The sequence below is a fragment of the Triturus cristatus genome, chromosome 4_1, assembly GCF_964204655.1.
Source record: "Triturus cristatus chromosome 4_1, aTriCri1.1, whole genome shotgun sequence".
NCBI lineage: Eukaryota > Metazoa > Chordata > Amphibia > Caudata > Salamandridae > Triturus > Triturus cristatus.
Window position 1 is genome coordinate 197,696,830 of NC_140585.1, and position 18,843 is coordinate 197,715,672.

Genomic DNA, 18,843 nt, shown 5'->3' on the forward strand with positions numbered 1-18,843 from the left:
TGCAGTTTACTGCCGCTGTGACGTTGATCGTAAAGTGGTTGCCACGTCTGTGTCTTCCCTTTAACTACATATCAGTCACCACTAAGGTAGGCCCTAGCTAGCCCCATAGGCAGGGTGCAATGTAGATAAAATGAAATGAATGAATGAAATGAAATGAAAATGGTTTTTGTAGAGCGCATATTTGCCGTGGCATCTTAGCGCTTGCTGCCATTAAATTAAAACGGAGAGAAAAATTAAGACATCGAGGAGATACATGTAAATAGGCAAGTCTTGAGTCCCTTTCTAAACTGCATTCTAAGATGCAAAGGCATAGTGTTCCAAAACTTAGGGGCCAGGTATCGGAAACTTCTGCCACCCCATTTCATCGTCATTACTCTTGGAACCACAAGCAGGTAAGCTGACGCAGAACGTAGACTTCTCAGTGGAGTGTATTGCTTACAGTATTGACCCATCTGCATAGGTCCCATCCCGTGCAGACTCTTATGTAGCACACACATTGATTTAAATTGGATCCTAGCGGATATGGGTAACCAGTGTAGTTGTTCTCGAGTAATTTGGCTAATGGAACTAAATTTAGGTAGATCCAAAAGTAGCCGGGCCGCTGCATTCTGCAGGGTCTGGAGTTCTTTAATCACACTTTTTTTTGCTCCAATATAGAGTGAATTACAATAATCAGTTTTTGACAGAATCAATGCCGTAACAACCATTTTCCTCAAGGACATAGGAATAAAAGGAAGAATTTTCTTAAGAATTTTAAGTGTATAAAAACAGGAAGAGGTAATGCTATTTACCTGATCTGATTGTGAAAGATGGTCATCAATTAGGATTCCACCATTTTTTACCTCCTTTACGGGCTGGGGGCATGGCCCTGCTGTCGCGGGCCACCAATTTGAGTCCCAGAGTGACGTGTCTCCTCCGAACATAACTACTTCCGTCTTCCCGGTATTCAATTTTAAACAATTATTCTGCATCCAGCAAATAATCTGACTCATGCAGAGCTTGAAACGCTCTGCCACAGTCTCTGGATTTGTGGCTAAAGAGACGATAATTTGTGTGTCATCTGCGTAACAAATGGACTTGAACCCAAAGGAGCGAATGAGTTTAGCCAATGGGGAAACGTATATATTAAATAGGGTGGGTGAGAGTGCCGATCCCTGAGGCACCCCACATGGCATAACAAAGTGAGAGGATGTATGCTCATCTAGAAGCACAGCTTGTTTCCTGTTGTTCAATAAAAGGTAGAACAGGTGCCTTAAGTATGTGGCATGTCCTGGTAGTGACAAACAACCATTTTGGTTTCTCACTACTGTCACGCTGCCCTCTCATAGGAATACATTGGGGATTCTCTGATATGTGTTTCGGTGGTAATTCCTGATTTGAGAGGATTAGCATGATCAAGTTTGGTATGTTTGGAATAGTGGTAATAAATGCTGCTTGGTGCTTTGAGCAGATTTATTATCACTATTTTAGAAATGTCACTTTTAGAAGTTGTCATTTCTTTGTGCTATGTGTCTTTGTGCCTGCCTGTTGTCTATTGCATGTCTGGCTCTGGAGTGACAGAGAGTGGGGAGGTGCAGTGGCTCAAAGGGGACTGGGTGAGTCAGCGCTAGGCTGAATGGGCATGATCGGCAATTGCAGTAGTGGAAGGAGTAGCACCTGGGCCTGAATAGGACTGTGCCTGAACTACATAATGCTGGCTCCGCCCCCCTCTGGTCTGTCTGGGGTCAGAGCCTACACTGACAAAGCAGGTGTTTTGTGCACTGTAAATAAAATATTAGGTGCCCCCCAGAACTGGTTTGGGCTAGGCACAGAGCCCTGTGCCATGGGGAGGACAAAGACTGACATAGTATAAGTACTGGGGCTGTGACTCCATGAAAGTGTGTCACCACTGGGCCTGCTGCCCTGCCTGGCAGGTGAAGGATCTGCTGTCCTGCCAAAGAGATTCAGTGTGCTGGCCTGCCTGTGCCATCTCTGCCTTGCCCCTTCCCTGGAAAAGCGCTGCCTGCTCCTGGCTGTTATCTGGAATTGGGAGACAGGCTGAGCGCTGCACATTTTACCCGATTTCCTGACCCTGGAGGGAAGAGCATTTTGCTGGATCTCCTCTGTTGAGCAGAAATGGGTTGGGGGCGGAAATTGGCACTGGAGCCTGATGAGCAGGCTCACCAGCTGAGTGGGCTGTGGGAGACGCCGCAGATATAACATTTGGGTGGGAGCCTACCCCGCATTCTTGTGCCAGAGGAAAGCAGGCTCGACTGAGGAACGCGAAGGAAGCTGCCTGAAACACCGGAAGTCAGAACGACGCCTGGTTGAGAACTGAAAGGAGCCAGGGTCGACGGAGGCTTCGCTCCATGTGTGCTCCAGATAAGAGGCAGCCAGGCAGGCAAAACCTGATTGTGGTTGGGCTCTATCCCAGGAAGCGGAGAGCCCCATATGTTGCCGGCGAGTGAGGGCTCCACTGAGGACGCTGGGAGTGAGGGAACTCAGGAGAGGCCGAATGACACTGGAAAAACTTCCCAGGCTCCCCGGAGTGAGGGTGAGTCTGGAGGGGTTGACTGGAGGGGAATCCATGTCTCCCCTTGTGTACCCAGTGGCAGCCACACCGCAGAGTAGCCGGCAGCCGCTTTTTGGCCATCGCTTTGCTTTCGAGGAGATAGAGGGGCCCCAAGCGAGGTCTTCCCGCCCTGAGGGGCCTTGCACTGCCCTTTTGGGAGTGAGTACTGAGGGTATTACCACGACATTGATGGCACGAGATCCAGAGAGATCTCCCCCATATTCAGCTGGCCAGCAGATCTGCAGGGGGCTAGTTGGAAGCCCCGTGTCTGCAGAAGGGACCAGCCGGGGGGAGAGCCCTCACTTTGGGACAAGGGCATTGTGGGGCGAGCCCAGGATAGGGCCCCGCTGATTGTGGGGCTCACTTGGTATTGTATCCACCCTATAAGGGTTATACTACGGTATGCTGCTGATCAGGGTTGGTGCTGAGGCACCCAGCATTTATGCGTAATGTTTCTATGCTGTTTGGTAATATGTGCACACTACTAGTGGGTACTAGGGTGCACTGCTGAGGTTCTGCATAATACGCTATGCTGAGTCCTGTTATGATGTTCATGCTCATTATTTATGCATAATATGTTTATGCTACCTGTGAGGTTACCAATAGTTACTGGTTGTTTCTTTAGTTTCACTACTTGTGTGTTATGATGGTGATGACAGTGGTCCGATTGGCCCTGTAATGTATAAAATCCCCTTTAAAGTAATACCTAGTGCCAGGTGGCACAGTGTATATATGTGATTGTGCTCTAATGTATTTTATGAGTAATACAAAGGTTATTTTTGATATAACCATGGGTGGAGTTTCTTTTATGGTGCGCTTTGTGTGTTGCTGCTGTGTATGTGTTGCACAAACGCTTTACACATTGCCTCTGGGATAAGCCTGACTGCTCGTGCCAAGCTACAGAGGGGGTGAGCAGGGGTTATCTTTGGTGTGTAACTTACTTGCCCAGACTAGAGTGGTGGTTTCTGCCTGGCTTAGGCGCTTGCCCTAGCCAACCTGAGATCCCATTTCTAACACAGTATTATCTTTTCATATACATCCAGAGAGGTAGCTTCAAGGGGGTGTTTGAGGTGTTGCAGCCCCCCAATACATGTATTTTCTGCTAAATGGGTACAGGAGCTTTCAGTCAGGTAAGGGAGGAGTAGGTTGGATTTTACCAGGAATGTTCACATACACACAGACAAAAACGCACACACACTTTCTCCCTCTCTGCTTTGAAAATCCTCAGAAATATTGGTTATTTTACATAATATTGTGTTGCCTCTCTAGGGGCCTGATTACGATGGCGGAAGGCCTGCCACCGACAGCCTGTCGGTGGCAGGCACACCGCCATCGCAACGCAAATTTCCCCCGGCCATATTATGAAGGCAGGGGGGAAGCGTGGCGGTCAGAAAGAGTGACCGCCGCGGTTCTGACAGGTGGTCCTTTTCCAACACCTGTCGGAGCAGCAACATTGGCCAGCATTGTGGTGGTGCCTGCCATGCACCTTCGTTGGGATTATGATATCCCGTTCTGCCAGTCATTTCGCAGCAGTCAACCCACCACGAAAAGGGAGGCGGAAACAGATTTGGGGGCCCGTAGCGGGCCCCCCTTCATCCCTGGGCCTGGGGCATTGGCATTGGAGGGCACCTATGGTGCCCCCCTACATATCCCTGCATCATGTGGCAGGCACCGCATGATGCCTGCCACATAGTGCAGGAATATGCAGGTGCCTTTTTTTTTTTTTTGCATTGCGGTGGCGCTGCTAACCGCATCCCCAGCACAATGCAAAGTATAGGTGATGCGACCGCTGTGGAGGCTGTGGCATCGTAATTCGGATTGTGGGGAGGCCGACTCATAGGTGGCTGGTACCAAATCTGAAACGATGGTGGATGGACTTAAGTCTGCCTGCCATCGTAAAGAGCCCCTTAGTACTCCTACCAATCTGCATTCCTCTCCCCTTCTACTGCCCTGTAGGCCCCTGTCATGCATCCTGCTTGTTGTATAATGTATTTAAACATTATATGCCAGCCTGTTTGTTGGAAAATCTTAAACTCACCCCTCTTGTACATATGAATGTAAGTGATATTTCAGTGTGATATCGGTTTGTGTGTAGTGGTCATGTGTGCCTGTTTCCTGGTATCTATAATTGGCATATCACTGTGCCAATTCATAGGCTATTTCAGTGATTACACAGTGTCTCGGACCCTGAGTGTCCGCATGACCTTTCCATGTTTGTGTATCTTTCTACAAGTATGTGTTTTAAGGTCTGAGTGAGTGCCTGGGACCGGGTGTTGTGTCTCTCAGTCTTTGTTGGTGTTTGTGGGTGTGCATATACAGCTGTTACTAAGGAGGGCTCGTGCTATACACTCTAGGAGACAAAGGAGGTTGTTTTGCTTTAAGTTAACTAATGTCCTAGTGAAACATGGGTACACCTGGGTTATTCTGGGTTGCTTTCCAATTATTGTGACTGAGAACATGTCCTGTTGTGGCCGTGAACTGAGATAAATATTGATTTGGACCTGGGGGGCACATAAGACGTCTGACGATGCACTCTTGGCAGAGATTGGTTGCAGGGACACCCACTCTATTATGTCACTGAGTGAACAATTGTCCTGCACCTAAGGTTAACAGATGACCACGTCAAGGAGGCACTTTATTTATTTATTTAGAGGTTTTGTACAGGGCCGGCCAAGTCAGTCAATATTATAGTGATTTACAATAGGTAGATAAGTCAAAAAATACATTTTATAAGTGAAATATGAGTCGGTACAATTTCCAGTGTTTATGTACGTTGTGAAACTGGTCTTTCTACAATTTTTTTAAGCAGATGGTCATGGATGTATCTTCTCTTTCATCGTAAGAGTTTAACCAGACTTAGGTACATCAGTTCCAGGGTGGTCATGGTGCTGCTCCTGGTTGACCTTACCAGATTTAAGATACAGGCCTCTTGAGCATACGGGTGTGCATAATAAAAGTTAGACAAAAGCAGTTATTCCTTGTGTGATAGATAACTACGGATTGTTTTCCAATCCTGCACAAATTGTGTAATGTGTAGTCGTAAGTTCTATAAGATGTTGATCCAAGTTTTGTGTGCTGCCCAAAGAAGGTCTGGTTGAAAGTTTTTTGTTTGGAAAATGTTGGGATTTGTAGCACCAGCCCTTTGTTGCAGCTCAAATCTCTGGCTTCTTCTAGGATTTCTAGGTTCTGTTCGGGGATGGACTAGGTTTTAAAATGCTGCACTTGGTAAATGATACTGTTGTTTGGAGTGTGCACTCCTTCTTCATAGGAAACAGTCCAGAAATGTTAGTACTGCCACGAGTTGATCTGTCTTTTTGGCAATTTGCAGTGAATCCCGTAGCTGAGAATGGGGGCTACTTTTGGAGGAGTGAGCCTGTATTGTGGAAGACCAGTGTGTAGAACAGCTCCACAGTTTAGTCTAGAGAGAATTATATTGTACAACTGAATATCAGGGCTAAGAACATTGAGCTATAAGAATATCGTTTACAAAATTTCAAAGACTAAAGCTTGTAGAGGAAGAATAGATTTACTATTGCGAACTCCACATTTACGTACATTGAAGATATGTATATCGTTACGGAACATATATGTGGAGTTACGTATAGAAAATCTAAACATACCTTTTTGTATTTGGATTCAATATTTTGTCCTCGCTACTTGTATACTTTGATATTCTAGCTTCGATGTTCAGGGGCGTACTAGAGAACTAAATATTGCCAGGACCTCCTGTTTTAGAAAATATATACATTTTAAATAACACAGACGTGGATATACATACACAGAGGAGCTTTAGGGCAGCGGTCTTCAGCTATTGGTCTGTTAAATTGTCACTCACATTTTGCTTCCATCCACCACAGCATCCAGCAGGGACAGTGGGTCACTGACTCTCCTCACTGTGAGTGGTGGCATTGCCCTCTGGCACATGTGCACATCCACAATAAAAGAAGCTCCTTTAAATGCCAGAGGTTGTGGGACAGTGCGTTTTCTTACTTTATTTCCTTTTTTATTTGAGCAATTATAAACAGTGTTTTAACATTTATTTGCGTTCCCTCCCACACTGCTGCGAGGCCGTTCAGGCAAAAATGGCTGTTGGAAAACAGCCATGGGCAGCCAGGGTTTGCCTGGTCTTATCTTGCTCTCTGTCTTATCAACTCAAGGGTATGGCTGTGACGCAATAGTAGAGTGTGTGCTTCTCTCTTATAAGATCCTATTATGTGCTGTAAATTAATTTTTTACTTAAATATTATTAGATGCCCTTCAATAAATGTATTAGCCATGCACCAATGGTCTTTTTAAATATACTTGTGTTTTACGCATACTGTGTTGCATATTTCTTTTCCAAACTGTGCTTTGAAGTTCCACAAGTGTTGCTGCCTTTAGCTAGGTGATTCCATTGAAGTCAAGAAGCGCGAGTCCTTCATGGTTTTGGACTCTGAATGATGGCCTTTACTCTGGGTTGGACTGGCCTTTAGGACTAACAAGCAGTGCCCGACGGGCTGGTCAGACAGGTCAGTCAGTGAGATGTTTTCTGTCTGTTTATGAACCTGTTTTGGGATTTTTACTATTGATTTCCCTGATAGTAAAACAAATATCACCTGCAGCAAGCTCAACTCCATGAAATCCTCCATACCTTGCAAAAGACTTAAACAGCGTGGGCCCGATTCACAAAGGGCCTCCGCACTCATGCCGGAGGGTCCGCAGTCATGGAGGGACCTCCGTACTGCAGTTACCCATTGCAAGGCCCCTGCCACGAGTGCGCCCCCGCCGCCATGACTGAGGGCCTCCCCCATGAGTGCGAGACCCTTCGCCAATTGGCCCCTGTGCCTTTACAAGTTAAAAACTGCTCCGCTTTTTTTTAGCTATATTGGCTTCCATTACGACAACATCACTCTCTTCAACAATGAGCAATGAAAGCCCATGTAAATAATAGTGAGTCGCCCACTACGACTTGTAGCAGCGCAAACTTACGTTGCTGTCAGAATAAGTGGGGCCTATTTATGTAAACGTAACACAGCATAGCAAGTCCCCTAGCTGCGCAGTGCTGCCTTACACGGAAAGTGCAGGAATGTGCGAAATGTATTACAATACGGTGCATTCCTGTCCTTTCCCCAGCACTGGAGCACAACGACCTACCTAGAGGCCAATCCAGGCACCATTGCTCCCTGGTGCAAGGGAACTTGTGTTGAATGCAGGGTTGTTTTTGCGCAGAAAGGAGCACCTTCCTGCACGAAAACAATCCTTAGAGGCATATTCCTTTTTATGTGTGCTGCAGAATGCAGCTCACATTTCAAGAGGAAGTAACGAAAGGAAATACAGATATTTCTCCTTGTTATCCCTCCCCTGAGAAGGCGTATCTTCTTGGTGCCTTCCTCGTTCTACCACCAATGATAAATCTGAGAATGTATCAAAATCTATGAGAGATGAACGAAAATACTCACACAAGGTCTGCGGAATGCCCTCCCAGGGCAAAGCAATGTAATGCAAAGCGTCGATTTGTGCTACGTTGTGTTACTCCTGATTTATCAAGCTACGCAGGGCCACACAATGTGGCTTTGTATGGCTTGATAAATCGCACTTTAGGGTTTGCGTTGTGCATGCACCAAAGTTGCATGGTGCAAACACTAAGCAAACCCTTGACAAATAGGGCCCTTTGCTTCTCATAGCATTACAATCAGATCAGAAGAAGTCCATGTACTGTCTCCAGTTTTGAAACATGTCCAAAAGAACAGAAAGGATCCTTGGACCACTGAATAGTCAATTCTGTTTTATTACAAGCGCGGAGGAATGGCTGGGTATCATTTTCAAAAATTCTATGCCTGTAAATAAACTAACAATTAATTTGGTATTTTGAGTTGTTGGCAAGTGCCTCACGATTTCAAGGTTTTCACAATAATTTCTGTGGATATTTCCTGTCAGTACAGTTGCACAGTTGTATTATTTTGTTTAAAAAAACTATATATCACTGAAGTTGTTCAGTCCATAGGATTTCTTTGACTATCCAACCTCCTTCGGTACATGACCTGTAACAATTGTGAAGCAATCAAATATTTCGAAAAAATTGATGCTGCAAGGTTGCATATTCGTACACGTTGTAGTCAGGTTTGCAAACAGTTCTGACATACTTGTCATCTTAAAGAAATGGTTGAAGTTATTTGAGGATTATATGCTTTGACCATACATTTTTCCAGCAAAAAGTAGCACTATAAAAGCTTAGCACATACATTTTTATAATGCTTAAATCGAATTTCCTCTTCTGTGCAATTTGTTATTGGCATTTGTTAACTTGTAACTTGTGGCATTAGATCATTGGCTCAGAGATGCAGATACATTCATAGGTATTTATATGTGCTGATGGGTGTGTGATAATACACTTCTACTCAGCTAGGTACATTTGTGCAGATATATGATGAATGTGTGCCTCCAGAAATCCACACCAAGCAGTGCAAAAATCTTGAAACGGTATTCATTTTCCAGTGCAGAAAATATTTTTGACCTGGATAAGTACCCTTTTTTAGTGCTTTGTGTGGCTTTATACTATTTTGCATCAATGGAGTGTTCCATGGATGGTACTTGGGCATTCCAGAGGAAGTGCCTATGTTTTTTTATGAAAATCTGCAAAAATTGTCAGACCATGCTTTGAGTCAAAAAGAACGCAATCCCAAATTTGGTGAAATATATTTATTTCTCGACAGTCCATGGAGTGCATGTATACTGCACTCCACAACACACATGTAATATGTGAAATGCTTTAGAAACTGTGTCGGCATAGAGTTTTGTTTTCTAAGTTTATGCTTCCAGTACAAACCTATGGTGACCCACAGCACACATTCACCTCTGCACAATGGTGCGAAGGTGTGTGATAGGCAGCCTGTATGCAAGCCAGCACAGGTGGAAAAAACAGGAGCAGGCCTTATTTAATGAATATGACCCTGGTGTTGCCTTATCTTTTAGTAAATCTACCCTTTGTGCTTTCCCACCTTTATTCACTGTTAAGCGATGGACATTGTGTTGGGACAATCTATTAACTGTTCAGTGAGGTTCATGTTTCACACATAGAGTAACTGGGATAGAAATACACAATATGGTCAGACACAGTGATGCTCCTGATTAATCACTCACTCACCCTTTCATACATCCTTTCATTCATACATACACTCACTGCTCAAGTATTCAGTCTCCACCTCTTCAATTAAGCCAAGCTTTTAAATTGTTTCCAATTGTACCCAGATGGCATCTTTTACTGCCAACGGCAACCTCTTACCCACCTTACAAATGGACAGACTCCTTATTTTAATACTTTTGTGTTAGTACATCCTTTAAGACAGCCTAGCTGATCCTCAAACACTTCAGGAAACTCTTCTTGAACAGACTAGATGTGCACCATCATCAATAACATTGCATGTGTATTTGTAGAGCTCACGTTAAACCCGAACAGGGTATTTTGGCGCTGAATAACAGATGTGTATTGTTACCCAACTCCATGGCACTCATTTTATCGACCTCAGATGGATGAAAGGCTGAGTGGACCCACCAGGATTTGAACTTGTGACCATGAGGTCAAACACAGGCCCTGCAGTGGATGCATTAGTCCACTGAGCCACTAGACCCGGCTAATAATATCACGTTAAAAAAGAATCCTCATTCAAATTCCACAATTTGTGCACCTTTAAGAACATCATACATTTGCAGCAAAGACAGCCAACGTGTTTCGTCCATAAAAATTGACTTCTTCGGGGCATATATAATTTCAATATCAAAGAACGTATTTTTAGTATCAAAGAACATATGGGAAACACCACTTGTAGTCTGTACGTCGGTTGTGAGGGGAGTGTTTCTATGTGGCTGACTGCTCCAATCGCAGTAACAAGATGGGACAGACTGGGCAATTCTAGCTGTATAACTTGTAAAGTTACTGAGATTATTTACGTGATGTACAGCATAAAGGATTTTAATGTTGGATTTCACAAGAAGATTGGACATCCCTAGATATTATTGGTGTAGATAGCTGATCAGTTTGAAATTATTTACCCACATGTTGATCCCAGTAGCTTTGGAAGTGGCACTGTTTTAAGACAGATTGTGATCACCAGACTTCATCACTCGGACTACAAGTGGTGTTTCCTACACGTTCTTTGATATTGAAATTATATATGCACAGAAGAAGTCCATTTTAATAAATGAAACGTGTTGGCTGACCGCTGCAAACATAAAATGTTCTTAAAGGCTTAAAAATAAGAAAATAACTGGACATATTTTAGAATTTGAATGAAGTTTCTTTATTGAAATGATGTTACTGATGGTGGTGCAACCCTAGTCTGTATACATTTATTGTCCTTGTTCCAAGGGTTGCATCTTGGCAGCAGGTGCATTTAGAGAGTGCACACAGAAAGATAGATTCTCTTAAGTGATGATTTTTTAGGAACACAGGAGAGGTGCGGTAATTTTTGGTTTGATGCCTGTTTCTTTCTTATATTCACTTCAGGGAACAGTGTGTTAGTCATTTTATTATTGTTTTCCAGCCGGCTGACCTCTATTATCTCCATCAACAGATCACTGTTGGAATCTAAGATTAATCCTGCATCCTTTTTATGCATGCACCAACTATACTGTCCCCTTCCTATCCACTTGTTAACTCATTACTCAAACATTCATACATACAGTTACATAAACATGTCACTCAATCATTCATCCTTCAATTAATTCGCAAAATAGTTACTCACCCACCTACTTAGTTTCACATACACACCATTCCATATATACACAACCAACACATATACTCGCCGATCAATGGAGAAGCACTTTGACCTTTAAAATAGCCTGACCGAGTGGCTTTGCCAAAGCTTGTTTAGGTTAAAAACATCTTGTCAAGAACTGATTTATAAATCTATCTAAGTATCATCGACTTTGGTCTAGTTCTCTGATTTCTTTCCTTAAGAGTGTAAGTATGGAACCTTGTGGTACTCCATGTGGTGATGTTAAATTAGAAGGGGTGAACACAGAGACAGAAATGAGAAATAATCTGGGAGTGCCATATCAAGCCATTCGGGCTCAAACTCTGATTGCAAAAGACAATCTAAACAACAGGATGAATGGTAAAGTGAACGGCAAAAACACAGTATGCACTCGAGTGCAGACACAGAGGCATCATCTTTGAACAATCAGGCATGGAGCTTAGTTGTTCCAAGGCAACAATCAGGTGCTTGTAGATAATATGACAAGGTTAAACACTAGGGTAGAAACTTTTGAAGACTGACACTTCTTAAGTTAGGAGTAAACAAAATGGGCCCAATTCACATAAGTAATCTGGGCCAAAATCCTAAATTTACTACTTTTGGTATTCACAGAGGCATTTAGTAGCAGTAAAAATCCTTACTTTACTACTACTAAATGCCTTCTGTGAATACCAAAAGTAGAAAGTTTAGGATTTTGTCTCAGATTAGTTCTGTGACTCGGCCCCATTGTGTCTACTAAAATGGCCGCACCGTGCTGATCGGTATTGTGTGAACAGAACCTGAAGTGCATTCAAAGGATCGGCGCCAGTATGCCCTACTGGGTGAGTCTGGTGCTATACAAATAAAGTGCCCGATTCACAGAAGTAATCTGAGACAAAATCCTAAATTTACTACTTTTGGTATTCACAGAAGGCATTTAGTAGTAGTAAAGTTAGGATTTTGTCTTAAGTTTGTCTGACTACTAAATGCCTTCTGTGAATACCAAAAGTAGTAAGTTTAGGATTTTGTCTCAGGTTAGTTCTGTGAATCGGCCCCAAAGATATTATAAGATAAGATAGGGCATTGCTGATCTTCTTGGTGACTTTGACTGCGAAGGGAAGGAAAGATATGGGTCAGTAGTTCTTCAGGTCCGTAGGGTCTGCAGAGGGTTTCTTGAGGAGGGGCTTGACTCCTGACTGCTTCCAGTCACGAGGAAATAGCCAGATTCAAAGGACGCATGGATGGTGCATCGTAGCTCGGGTACTATGGTGGTGGCAGCTCTGTGGAAGATTGCAGGGGACAGTGGTCCGTGGGGGCTCCTGAGTGTGCTTTTCACAGTCGTGGTGGTATCTTCGGTGGTGACCAGGGTCCAGGCAGTGATGGAGGGCTGGCTGTCATCGCTGGAGGGATGGGTGGTTACTGGGGTCTGCTCTCTGAGGTTGAAGTCTGTCTTAAGTCTGTCTTAAGTCTGTCTTAAGCTGTCTTAAAACAAAATCCTAACTTTGCTACTACTAAATGCCTTCTGTGAATACCAAAAGTAGTAAGTTTAGGATTTTGTCTCAGATTAGTTGTGTGAATCAGCCCCAAAGAGATTATAAGATAAGATAGGTTAACATAACATAAAATAAAGCAATATAAAATGGTGAACATCTTTAACACAGAGCTCTGATTAATTGGCTGAGGACAGTAATTTTCTTGAACAGCCAATGAGGTACATTACTGGTTGGAATGTGGCCGTGTGTTCAATCAATCAATCAATCAATCAATCAGGGGGTTTAGAGCATGCTACTCACCTGTGAGGAAAAATGATTTAAGCAATGAATATGCACAATCGCAATAAATGTGAAAAGGACCTGGTAATGTCAGAGGGCAAAATGAAAATTCTACACAGTTTACTCAATACAGTATTTTATAAAAAAACAGTGAATAGTATATACACTTCTTTTAAGTCAAAAGCGCAAACCTTTGTGCATAGTGTCCCCAAGTGAAAGTTGGAACCAAAAAGTGACTGTACAAGGTGTAATATTTTGTAAAGGGTTTCCATAAGTTATAAAGAACGACCATTCAAAAACACTTTTTTCAACAGTCTACGTATACAGTGATACAGGCTGGGTGATGGTCCGTTCTATGTGCTTGTCGATGGCGTTTCAACCATTCTGTGAATGTGGGGTCTCTTCAGGACTAACGATGTAGGGACATCTAAAATAAATTATTAAAGGTTAGCATAAGGCCCATGTACCGGCACAGATGCGAGAAACTATAGCGAAAGACTACTGTTGAAGGTTGTTACCTGGATTGTTAAAAGGGCACAGCCTTAGTGAACGTGAAGTGCCTCAGTGGAAAGTGAATGGAAAGAACTCACGTGAGGACCCAGCCGGGTTCTTCAACGGTGGGTTCAGAGGGAGGAAAGACAATGGTGGATGATTAGCGCTGTGTGAATGTATGGTTGCTAATCATACCCTTACTGTATACAGTTATAGTGGTGCCGGAAGGTTAAAACTGAAGTTTACCTCACAGTGTGGAAGGCCGGCTCTTTAGGATAAGAATAGGCTGGAGGGCTCTTCGAATGTCTCGCTATAGCTGTAGCGAATAACTTCCCTTTGTGGAACTGGGTTTAAATTGGCCAAGTGTTCAGGGGTACTCTGTGTAGTAGTACCACGATTGGATAGATGCAAAAATAAGGGGTTTGTATCAGGTATAATTCATGGAGGTGAGGGGTGGTGAAGCGGCACTAACAGGCAGTGCGCGCAGGTACTTACTAGGGAAAGACGAGCAGATAAATCTCCGCGTGTAGCGCTGCAGCTGCCTGGATCTGCTGCAGACTGAGCGTGTGCATGCGCTCCTGGTACAATGACACCGAGCGATGGCTGTGTGCTCAGTTATAAACAGAGATTCCTGCCTCCTCTGCCTGCCGACCGGCAGGTAGCGGTGTGGAGCGCTGATACACCGTACGATCCGGTGATCGGTGAGCTGATGGCATGAAAACTGAAAACAGACTTACCTCCGTGGCGGAGGAGGTCTGATTCGGGAACAATTGGTATGTCTACGGTGGAATGTATGCAACCGAGATTGGTGTAAAATTAGTGTTCGTAAAAAAGTACAGCCGATCTGAATTATGTGACGTAACACCAACCTGTGAATACAGTACAGTAGAACATCGAGTGAATGAGTAAAGTAGGTGTCTCAGGACAACACCTGAGAGGTGTGTAGTAATTGTATAAACGGCACTTTCCTAAGTCTTATTTGGCCAGGACATAGGATGTTAATCATTATATTCATGACAGAATGGCCTGTGGCAAGATTTTAGATACATCGTAATATATCAACATGTTCTGCATTGTACACAATCTGCATCAGCTATGAACTTTGCATCTGTCATATACCCCCGTTAGGAAGATTCATGCTCACATTCTATATATTGACATTTCTTTCGTGGAGCAAACATATTCAATAATATGAGAATGGTGTTATACATAGCGTAATAAGTAGAGATGTGTAATGTACAAACGTGTCACCGCGGAAGAAACAGAATGGACACTGTACTTGCCTCAGATGAACAGCGTGTTAATGGAGTCTGAGCTGTTGCGTGGGTGGTGTGCACAGCGTAGTGGTGTATGGCTGCTGGGGGGGTCCTAAGTAGCGGAAACGTTCATGGGTTGGACATCCGACAGATGGTGCACAGGGGGTGCGAGTATCTTAATGTAGGGTAGTTACATAGCCTCTCCATTCTTCAGCGGAATTAAGGCCCTCTTCAATCGAATTGACCTTGTCTATCCATCTGCATTCGATGCGCTGCAGTATGTTTGTTATGGGGAACAACCTTTACAACGCAACTTTTACAACGCACTACACTTACAACGCATTTTTTACAACACACAATCCATTACAACGCATGACATTACAACGCATGACACTACAACGCATTTTTAAAAACTACCTTTACAACGCATTCCATTACAACGCATACTACCATTACAACGCATACCATTACAACGCATAATATTACACTACACTATCCAACACTTACCCTACTGTTGCACCCCCTGGAGTTAGAATAGTAATTTTTACCCCTATACTATCCAACACTTACCCTACTGTTGCACCCCCTGGAGTTAGAATAGTAATTTTTACCCCTATGCTATCCAACACTTACCCTACTGTTGCATCCCCTGGAGTTAGAATAGTAATTTTTACCCCTATACTATCCAACACTTACCCTACTGTTGCACCCCCTGGAGTTAGAATAGTAATTTTTACCCCTATACTATCCAACACTTACCCTACTGTTGCACCCCCTGGAGTTAGAATAGTAATTTTTACCCCTATGCTATCCAACACTTACCCTACTGTTGCACCCCCTGGAGTTAGAATAGTAATTTTTACCCCTATACTATCCAACACTTACCCTACTGTTGCCCCCCCTGGAGTTAGAATAGTAATTTTTACCCCTATACTATCCAACACTTACCCTACTGTTGCACCCCCTGGAGTAAGAATAGTAATTTGTACCCCTATACTATCCAACACTTACCCTACTGTTGCACCCCCTGGAGTTAGAATAGTAATTTTTACCCCTATACTATCCAACACTTACCCTACTGTTGCACCCCCTGGAGTTAGAATAGTAATTTTAACCCCTATACTATCCAACACTTACCCTACTGTTGCACCCCCTGGAGTTAGAATAGTAATTTTAACCCCTATACTATCCAACACTTACCCTACTGTTGCACCCCCTGGAGTTAGAATAGTAATTTTTACCCCTATACCATCCAACACTTACCTTAAATGCAATTTAATATTATGCGTTGTAATGGTATGCGTTGTAAAGGTAGTTTTTAAAAATGCGCTGTAGTGTCATGCGTTGTAATGTCATGCGTTGTAATGGATTGTGCGTTGTAAAAAATGCGTTGTAAGTGCATGCGTTGTAAAAGTGTGCGTTGTAGCGACATACATCCCACGGGGGGACGGATGTATGTCGTTACAACGCACACTTTTACAACGCATGCACTTGCAACGCATTTTTTACAACGCACAATCCATTACAACGCATGACATTACAACGCATGACACTACAACGCATTTTTAAAAACTACCTTTACAACGCATTCCATTACAACGCATACTACCATTACAACGCATACCATTACAACGCATAACATTAAATTGCATTTAAGGTAAGTATTAGATAGTATAGGGGTAAAAATTACTTTTCTAACTCAAGGGGGTGCAACAGTAGGGTAAGTGTTGGATAGTATAGGGGTAAAAATTACTATTCTAACTCCAGGGGGTGCAACAGTAGGGAAAGTGTTGGATAGTATAGGGGTTAAAATTACTATTCTAACTCCAGGGGGTGCAACAGTAGGGTATGTGTTGGATAGTATAGGGGTTAAAATTACTATTCTAACTCCAGGGGGTGCAACAGTAGGGTAAGTGTTGGATAGTATAGGGGTAAAAATTACTATTCTAACTCCAGGGGGTGCAACAGTAGGGTAAGTGTTGGATAGTATAGGGGTAAAAATTACTATTCTTACTCCAGGGGGTGCAACAATAGGGTAAGTGTTGGATAGTATAGGGGTATAAATTACTATTCTAACTCCAGGGGGTGCAACAGTAGGGTAAGTGTTGGATAGTATAGGGGTAAAAATTACTATTCTAACTCCAGGGGGTGCAACAGTAGGGTAAGTGTTGGATAGCATAGAGGTAAAAATTACTATTCTAACTCCAGGGGGTGCAACAGTAGGGTAAGTGTTGGATAGTATAGGGGTAAAAATTACTATTCTAACTCCAGGGAGTGCAACAGTAGGGTAAGTGTTGGATAGTATAGGGGTAAAAATTACTATTCTAACTCCAGGGTAGTAGGGTAAGTGTTGGATAGTGTAGTGTAATATTATGCGTTGTAATGGTATGCGTTGTAATGGTAGTATGCGTTGTAATGGAATGCGTTGTAAAGGTAGTTTTTAAAAATGCGTTGTAGTGTCATGCGTTGTAATGTCATGCGTTGTAATGGATTGTGCGTTGTAAAAAATGCGTTGTAAGTGTAGTGCGTTGTAAAAGTTGTGTTGTAAAGGTTGTTCCCCTTCGTATTGTCACATTAATGCAGTTCGTAATGCAAGAATAATGCAAGCCTCAATGCAAGTAACCAGGCAGTTTGTCATGCAATAATAATGCAATCTTCAATGCAAGTAATCAGGCAGTTTGTAATGCAAGAATAATGCAATCCTTAATGCACGTAATCAGGCAGTTTGTAATGCAAGTATAACGCATTACTTAATGCAAGTAATAAGGCAGTCCGTAATGCGAGAATAATTAAATCCTCAATGCACGTAATCAGGCAGTTCGTAATGCAGGAATAATGCAATCCTCAATGCACGTAATCAGGCCGTTCGTAATGCAAGTATAACGCACTCCTTAATGCAAGTAATAAGGCAGTTAATAAATGCAAGAATAATTCAATACTCAATGCACGTAATCAGGCAGTTCGTAATGCAGGAATAATACAATCCCTAATGCAAGTAAAAAGGCAGTTCGTAATGCAGGAATAATACCAGGCCAATCGACGCAATTAGCGCGGGGACCACTAGGCCCCAACCACAGACAACAGTCCTGAACTTCCGAGGACGGCCCTGGTACTGCCGGGCGGGTCCGGGTCACTCAAGGAATCAGAGCGTCTAAGGCGATGCAGCTGGAGAGAGATGGGAGCACTTCTGTACTCCTCCTGCACGCCTCCCCAGGCCACGCTTGTGGCCCCCGACCGGAGTCCAAGCCTAACCTGGGGGATGCGCTGCCTCGTTCTCTCTCTCTACCCGCTCGTCGGACGTCCTGCTGGGCTCTCACAATGACGACGCAGCTCTGATGCAAGGCGACGCTGTAGCCGGACAGATACGGTGCTGCCTTCTCCGTAGCTGATGATCTTGGGCAGATTCCTCTTGCAAACAACGATCACGATTTCTTCACGAATTCCTTAGCTTTACGAAATCCTTTAGTATGTTGCGGCTCGGGCCGGCGGCGGCGATCTTGATCTGCATCCTCAGTTACAATGACCGCTCGGGCCACAAACAGCTACACTACAGAATGGATTCACGCTGCTGGGGCACTGCAGTCAAGGGGCGCTTTCCAACCAGCACCCCGGACCCCACGGCAGTCTCAGGCTGCACACGCACAAAGTGTCGCTGAGACTCAGTTGGGCTTCGGGCCACAGAGTCCCAGAGCAATGCTTACGAAGGTCCCAGGCTGCAAAAAGCACACGCACACAGCGTTGCTGAGACACACTTGGAAACTTTGATGTTCCTGAGTTTCCACAACAGGGAGCCAGCTCATGTCGGGCCCTTAGAGACAAGTTACTTCGGGACACAGCACACAGCCATGTCCTTTCAAGCAGGAGGACACAGCACACAGCAAAGTCCCTTAGCCTCTCCTTAGTTAAATCATCAAACTACAGGCCAGCCCCAGAACACACAGCAAGGGTCAGTGCTTGTCTTCATGCTCTTCAGCTGTTCTTCCTTGGCAGAGGTTCCTCTTGATCGCGAAGTAGTTTCAGTCCTTTTCAGTCTTGATCAGTCTAAAGTCCAGGGGTTTCAG

At 43.8% G+C, this 18,843-nt stretch overlaps 1 protein-coding gene across 2 annotated transcripts in view; it reads left to right on the plus strand.

Annotated features, from left to right (window-relative positions):
* LOC146854011 (proto-oncogene Mas-like) overlaps positions 1-18,843 on the plus strand; it is a 55,157-nt gene that overhangs the window by 19,467 nt on the left and 16,847 nt on the right. The gene's annotated exons all lie outside the window — the stretch shown is intronic.